This window comes from Peromyscus leucopus, chromosome 8b (genome assembly GCF_004664715.2).
Source record: "Peromyscus leucopus breed LL Stock chromosome 8b, UCI_PerLeu_2.1, whole genome shotgun sequence".
NCBI lineage: Eukaryota > Metazoa > Chordata > Mammalia > Rodentia > Cricetidae > Peromyscus > Peromyscus leucopus.
The window spans coordinates 8,603,485-8,611,622 of record NC_051086.1 but is presented as its reverse complement, the minus strand read 5'-3'; the positions used below and the strand labels follow the sequence as shown (position 1 = coordinate 8,611,622).

Here is an 8,138-nt window from a genome sequence, read left to right as displayed (position 1 = left end):
ATGCCCACGTTGGCCCTCACTCCCATCTCGTCAGGCGACCCTGGCACAGGTGCCAACCCCGAGGCATAAACAAAGTCATTAAAATAGTTATCTAAGCATTTCCTGCTTGGTTCTGATGCTCAAGTTGTCTTTTTACCGATATTGGACATGTTAATGGTGTTTGAGAAAGCCAGGATTTGCACCAGGCAGCTGTGGGTCATCTTTGTCCAGTTTAGCATATAAATCCTTCCTCTTTGCCTAGGGCTGTGGGAATTGTCTGTCCTGCTTCCACCTGAGATACACTTCCATCACTGAGTCTCCAAAAAAAACTGTGCCATAGGCGATCTGAGCACCCACACCTATTTTGGGGGTGGTTCTCGTAGGAGAGGACCTGGTGTTTCTGGGGTCAAGGTGAGTCCCCAGCTTGGCTCTGGGCCACTTCTGACAGCCCCTATGGAGGGGACAGTGGGTGTCCTGACCCTTCTGTGTGGACAGAAAGGAAGGACACTACAGGAAGCCAGTTACTGACAAATTCTCAGCTTCCTTTGGCATCCTTGTGTTGGCCACAAGATGGGTGGGATGGATATGTTGGTGGCCAGACCGGGATTACTTTAATGGGACACTGTGGATATGTGATGTGGGAGAGCCCTTGAGTTTGGCAGCACCCCGGCTTCTACTTAGTGTGTGCTGGTGGCGTCTCCACAGGCTCCAAACCAGAAACGCCCACAAATGGGGGCAGATGTCTCCTCGGCACACACTCCCCTGGCTGTGACGTGCTGGGTTGGGTGCGGGATCCAGGTCGTCTATGGGTTCCTGCCAAGAGCTCTGTGGGCCCAGAGCAGGGAGATACAGAGGCCCATATTCTGAGTGCCATCTTGGTCGCAAGAAGGCTCCACCAAGCCCAACCTATGCTTTCATGAGGGCAAAGGGGTTTTGAGGGGGCATCCAGGGCGATGAACTGTAGTACCTGGCCCCTGTGGTGGCTCAGCCCTGCACTGCTGAGCCCCGTCTCCCCTGCAGACGTTTCTGGTATATCTCCTGGCTCTCTCCTGCCTGGGAAGCCCTGTGCCCATGGCCTCTGGTAAGTCCTCACCCACCTCAGTACTGCTTTGCATCAGGTACACTCTCCTGGCCCCCAGCTGTTCACTCTTATGGCTTACCTGAGCATCGGGTGGCATCATCTGGTCCAGGATGGGGGTGGCAGGAGGCTGGTCCTTGTCTGACTTGTTCACATTATCTTTAGTATCTGTCTCCAAAAGCAAGCCAGTGGGCATTGTGTGAGGCCACCGCAGCCAGCGGGGGAGGTGGCCATGGCAGGTCAGCCTGAGAACCTACAGTTACGAGACGGGCCCCTGGGTGCACGTGTGTGGGAACTCCCTCATCCACCCACAGTGGGTGCTGACTGCTGCCCACTGCATCCAAAGGTGAGCACCACTCGGGGCGCCTACTGTGTGTAGAATGTAGACAGTGGGCTACCCCAGACCAAGTGCCTCCGAGCCACCCAGGGTCTGTCCTCCCCCAGCCAGGATGCCGACCCAGCCTTATACCGGATCCAGGTGGGGGAAATATACCTCTACAAGGAACAGGAACTTCTGAACACCAGCAAGATCATCATCCACTACCCTCCTAATCATATCCAACTATGTCTGTCCAGTCTCTCTGCCAAAGGACAACTCAACCTTCAACTCAAGTGACCAGTGCTGAGTGGCTGGCTGGGGCAACCTTCTTGAAAGTGGTAAGCAGAGCTGGGGCTGACAGGTAGAGAGACAGAGGGGGCATCGCACAATCTCTCCTTCCATGTCCCTTCCCAGAGGGCTAGCTAGCAGTGTGGAAGTGAATGGGTAGAAGCAAGGCTTTCCTACGACTCAGTTGCGCATTGGGTAAGCTTCTTGGCCAACAATGAAATGCCCACGAAAATCAGGGACATTTTCAGATCTCCTGGTCAGCAAGTAGCCAAGGCAGAATCAGCCTGGGTTGCCCTGGCTTGAAGCTGCTGCTGCTGCTTTTCGGGCTCTATCCCATGCTGGAGGGAGTCTGATTAGATGCTCATCTAGAGGGACTGTTTCTTCACGTGATCTGGGTACCTTTGGGGAACCAGAGGCTCCAGATGCACACATACCTTTTTCTAGTATATGTTGCAGCCATGCACCATAGACCCAGGGTGCAAGCAACAGTAGAGAACTCTCATCTTGGAGTGTCTGAGGCCAAGTTTTCATCACTGGCTTCAGGGCATGGTCCATGTCCCTTCTAGTTTCTCCAGCTCCACACGCTGTCACTTGTGGCTCGATCACCAATCTCCACTGTGTCTCCATATGTCTGTCTCCTCTGTGTCTCCATATGTCTTGTCTGTCTTCACTGTGTCTCCATATGTCTGTCTGTCTCCTCTGTGTGTGTCTCCATATGTCTGTCTGTCTCCTCTGTGTCTCCATATGTCTGTCTGTCTCCTCTGTGTGTGTCTCCATATGTCTGTCTGTCTCCTCTGTGTCTCCATATGTCTGTCTGTCTCCTCTGTGTCTCCATATGTCTGTCTGTCTCCTCTGTGTTCTCTTCTGTCTCCTGAAAGAACTCTTACAAGGGGAGTTAGGGCCCATCTAAAATCCAGGAGGAGCTCCTGAGGTAGCCTAGGCTGCCTCAGACTTATGATCCTCCTGCCTCAGCCTCAAGGGCTAGGATTATAAACCTGTGCCACCACGCCTGCCTCACAATGGCCTCATTTTTTAACTAGTAACATATGTAAATAACAAACTCATCTCTAAGTAAAGTCACATTCTGAAGTTCTAGGTGGATGTGAATTTGGAGGGTCACTAACCCTTATTTATTTATTTATTTATTTATTTATTTATTTATTTATTTATTTTTCAGATGCAAAAGCAAGAGGGTTTATTAGATACACGGGTACCCGGGGCGAAGTCTCTAGGAGGACTTGCGTGCCTTCCTAGGGTAAAGGGGACTTTTTATGGGATTCCAGGGCAGAGGCGCGGTTACAGAAGCAAGAAGCATAGTTACAGGGTCCCTATTGGTTGTTTCAAAGAAGGCCAGGGTGAACTTGGGGTCGTATGTGTGTGGCTGATCTGGCCTTGCCCAGGCCAGCTGCTTATTCCTCAAGGCCAGGGGGCCAGCCATAAAATATCCTGATTTGACTCAACTGTCTTTCTCCCAAGGCCGCCGACCACAGTTATCTCTCTCTCCCAAGGCCGGATGGCTGGCCATAGTTATCTCTCTCAAGGCCGGGTGGCTGGCTACGGCTGTGAACTCCTCTTTTTCTGATTCCTTCAGAATGGCGTTTCTTAGGCTAAGTTATTGGGGGGGACATTTCATCGGCCCAACGCCCCATGTCCTCATAATGGAGCGGGGGTCTTTCATTCCCCCATTTTCTTTTGTACCAAATGGAATCTTTCATTTTAGGATGGAGAATAAGGGGTCAGCTCCATCTCTGACTGTCTGAGCCTGTGATATTGCTGGGTTAGGATCAAGGCCTGGACAACAGAAACCCTATCCTTGATGAATTGCACCAATCTATTGAGGATACATGGCCCGAACAATAAAATGAGCAGGAGGATGATTAGGGAGCCCATAATGGTGGAGACAAGGGTCGTAAACCATGGTGACCTTTGGAACCATCCTTTAAACCATCTCTGTTGAGCATGGCTACTTGGAGCTGTCTGAATTGGCCGGTCTCCATAAGGGCTGCGGTCCCTGTATCTACCCCGGCAGCTATTCCGCCCATGGTAATTCCTCCCAGTAACAGGGCCAGCGTCAGGGAAACAGGCTCTCTGGTGATGCCCCTCCTAATGTCAGGAGGACTATTAGGGGGATCAAGGGGACCCCCGGGTGAGTCTTATCTTTAGTGGGTTTAGAGAGCGTTGAACTAGATGTCTCGGTGCCCTCAGTTTCGTCGGGTTCCTTGGCAGCCTTCACATGCGATGCGTGGACCCAAGCCGCTATCCCGTCAACCTTGAGTGCGGTGGGAGTAGTTAACAGGACGGTGTCTGGTCCTTTTCATCTCGGCTCTAGGTTTCTGGATTGATGGCGTCGGACCCAGACAGAGTCCCCAATCTTGAATGGGTGAGGCACCACTGGGCGGTTCAGTTGCTCCCGGTAGGCAGGGGTTTCCACACCATCTTTTGCACCAATTGGAGGGCTTGGAGGTGCGCCTCTAGGGTAGGGCTAGTGGCAAAAGAGGAGATATCAGGGTGAAGGAAATTTACAATTGGTGGGGGAGCCCCATACATGATCTCAAGCGGGGTTAGGCCATGAGGCCCAGGAGTATTCCGGGCTCGGTAAAGGGCTAGGGGGAGTAGGAGCACCCAATCTCTAGTGCCAGTTGCAAGCATTAATTTGGTTAAAGTCTCCTTAATGGTTCTATTTGCACGTTCTGCCTGTCCTGAGCTCTGGGGGCGGTATGCACAATGAAGTTTTCAATCAATCCCCAGTAGCCTGGCCACCTTATGACTTACCTGGGAGACGAAGGCGGGCCCATTGTTTGACCCCAATATCTGGGGCATTCCATACCTGGGAAAGATGTCATCCAGGAGTTTTTTGGTTACCACGTTAGCGGTCTCCTTCTTGGTAAGGAAGGCCTCTGTCCATCCATGATGTAAGCTTGTCGCTCGGGGCTCCATTCCGCCCCCATTTTCTTTGTTAGTTCCTGGTCCTCCGGGCTTCCGCCATCCGGAGGGCCTGGGTCAGTGCGATCAGCTCTGCTCTTTTGGGCCGATGTTCCAGGTGGCAGTGGTGAGGCCCAAACTACCTCCGATTCGGTGGTGACGGCTGCTCCGGCCCTCCGTTCTTCTTCTTGGAGGAAGCTGCTCCCATCCGTGAACCAGATAAAATCTGTTAGGTCGGAGCGGGTGCCATGTGCCTCCGCCAGAATCTGGAGGCAATTGTGCTCCTTGGATGGGTCTGTCAAGGGCAGCAGGGTTGCGGGGTTGAGGGAGACAACTGGTCCGAACACCACTCGGTCTGTGTCTAACAACAGAGCCTGGTAGTGGGTCATTCTGGAATTTGAGAGCCATCTATTTGGGGGCTGTCGGACCAGAGCTTCCACTGAATGGGAGGATAACACAGTTTATGGCTGTCCCAAAGTCAGTTTCCCTGCATCCTTGAGTAAAACAGCAATAGCGGCTACCATGCGCAGACAGGGGGGCCATCCTGCAGCTACCGGGTCTAATTTCTTGGATATATCTATGCTACAGGTCTCTTCCATGGCCTCAGTCTCTGTACCAGCACTCCTTTTGCAAAGCCTGAGTTCTCGTCCACGAACAGTTCAAAGGGCTAGGACTTGTAGGGGGGGTCCCTTTGGGTCCTGTCCAGATGCCAGCTGAACCTTTCTCTCAGTGGTTCATCCATACCTCCTGCTACCTGTGGCCCCCTGGACCAAAGCTGTGCGGTCACTGAGAGAGCCTCCGGTATGGGTCAGGACTGAATGTTGAGCCCCGGTGTCCACCAGGAAGGTCACTGGCTGCCCCCCAATCTTGAGAGTTATCCTAGGCTCAGGGGGGGCTCCTGGCCTTGACCTCCCTAATCCTCCAGATTGAGGAGGTCCGTGGCCCTTGACTTAGGTCTCCGAGACCCTTGAGGCTTCTTTGGGCAGTCACGATCCCAATGTTCTCTCTCTTTACAGTAAGCACACTGGTCTTTGTCAAGATCTCCAGTCCTAACTCCCTCTCTGACCTGTCCCTGAGACATTACAGTGGCCAGGACTTTTTTTCTCTCATTTTTTCTGTCTCTTTTATTAAACATTTTCCCTGCCTTTCTAAGTCTTTCCAAAAACGCCGGCGTCTCTTCCTGGTAACCTGAGCCGAATTGGTAGGGGGTCTAGAGCCCCTCAGAGACCCGCTAAGAGCAACTGGCGATAGAGACGTAGGTGCTCCCTACCCTCTGGGGTCGCGGAGTCCCAGTTCGGGCGGGTGAGGGGAAAGGCTGCATTAGGCAATTGGGTGGGTCTTTTATTGTCTCCTGGAACCTCCGAGCCTCCAGGAAGGCTCGCTGTCTTTGGCTGGTTTGTCCCGCCTTCCTCATAGGCGACCGGCAATTGGGGAGGGAGCAGGAGCCTCATCCTCCGCTGTTCGGGGGCCGCTGCAGGAGCCGCCGGTCCCTCCGGCGCTGTCAGGGGGGGGCTGTAACACTCGGGGCGGGGTGACTCGGCGTCCACGGGTGACGCCGCCCCCGAGCCACCTTTTCCATACCGGGCCCTCTCAGCCGTCCCGGTCGCGCGGCGTGTTGCCAAGGTGGAAGTGCACTCGGCGGCTGTCGCCGGCCAGGGGCAGTCCCCTGCCGACCCCATCCCTGGCCCCGCCTGCGCGCCCCCGCCACATCCCGCGCCCGCCTGCGCCGCCGCGGGCCTTTGCGATCAGATTCCCCTGGTCCACATCAGTTCTAAGTCGGCTGCTAGGCGCCAGTCGAGGCGAGGCGCCGCGCGGAAAACCGCGGCCCAGCGGGCGGACCCGGCGGGGAAAGACTGGCACAGCCCCGACCCTCCGCCCGCGCGCGCGCGGAAGACGCGGACAGCCGGGGAGAGCGGGGAGCGAGGAGGGGAGGCCCCGGGGACAGGAGGAGGCGAGGGGCGCACCGGCGCCCGCCGCCGCCGGAGCGGCGGAACGCGGGGAGAGGAAACAACACGCTGGTGGAGGGGTCAGGAGGAACGGGGAGCGGGAGAGATCCGCTGATCTGGCTTCCTATGACTGTTTCTAGGAGGAGAACGGTTAAACAGAAAACAAAAAAAACGACAGACAAACACAAATGAGACGAACACACGCTGCGCGGCTTCGGTTCCAAACCGAAAGCAAAACCAGAAAGACCGTGCCCCAGAGAGGGGACTTAAAACCGTGCCCCAGAGGGGACTTCAGAAAAACCGTGCCCCAGAGGGGACTTAAAACCGTGCCCCAGAGGGGACTTCAGACTCCCCGTGGAACGTCTTCCAGGGTGCAGTGGCGAAGTCCGGGCTCGTCATCCCCTTCAGATCCACTGACACAGACAGATTCAGGCGCGCAAACAGACAACATTCAACATTCAGACAAACAGACAACACTCAGACAGGACAGAGATGACATACACCAAGGCCGGCCGGCTAACTTCCTGACGGTGGGTCGGTGGTCCCAGGGAGGGGTCTCAGTCCCCGTACGGGCCACCAAATGAAAGAACCCCCAGGGGAGATCTTCCTTCAGGAGAGACCCCAAACCCAAGGAACACACCGAAACCACCGATCAGATGCAAAAGCAAGAGGGTTTATTAGATACACGGGTACCCGGGGCGAAGTCTCTAGGAGGACTTGCGCCACCCTTATTTATTTATTTACCTATTTACTTATTTATCTATTTATTTATTGAGAAAGAGTTTCTTTGTATAGTATTGGCTGTCTTGGAACTCACTCTGTAGATCAGGCTGGCCTCGAACTCAGAGAGATCTGCCTACATCTTTCTCTGAAGTGCTGGGATTAAAGATGTGCACCACCAACCACCTAGTCTATAACCCCTTTTATAGACTTTAAACACATTTAACATAGAAGGATACGTCTGTAAAGATAGCTTGCGATCACGGCCCCATCCAGGACACTTGGGACTCTGACTCAATCCAGGCCAAGCATTGAGGTCAGGGCCAGTGTGACTGGCATGAGGTGCATCTGTTAGGTTTGGGGGCTATGTCCCCTCACTCTTGCTTCCTGCCCCTTCCACCCCTCCAGTACCTCTGCAGCCTCCCTATCAGCTGTATGAGGTGAAACCCCAGATTCGGGATGACAAGACCCATGAGCGGGCTTACTGGAAAAAAAAATGCATCGCAAAGGCAAAACTAAGATCATCTTCAAGGACATGCTATGTGCTGGCACCTTAGGCCAAGGCCCCTGTTTGGTGAGTCATCCAGGACCAGCTGTGACCCTCCCACTCTTGATCCAGATGTTTCACCCTTCAAGGGGGGCTGGATCCAGGTGTTTCCCTGTGCTTTGCCTCTGATGGTACTGTGCCTCTTCTCACAGGGTGACTGGGGGGAGGGGGGCGTTGGTCTGCTGGAGGAGCAGCGAATGGGTACAGGTGGGAGTGGTCAGCTGCGGGATGGACTGCAGCAACAAGCTGCCAGCTGTCTTCTCCAGAGTCCAGAGCTCCTTAGTCTGATACATCAGCACATCCAGTAGATGTGTCCACCGGCTGCTGCCAATCGACAGA

The 8,138-nt window shown here is 54.3% G+C and overlaps 1 pseudogene; it reads left to right on the top strand.

Annotated features, from left to right (window-relative positions):
• On the top strand, positions 1-8,107 carry LOC114681227 (annotated as a pseudogene).
• The last annotated feature ends 31 nt before the right edge of the window (positions 8,108-8,138 follow it).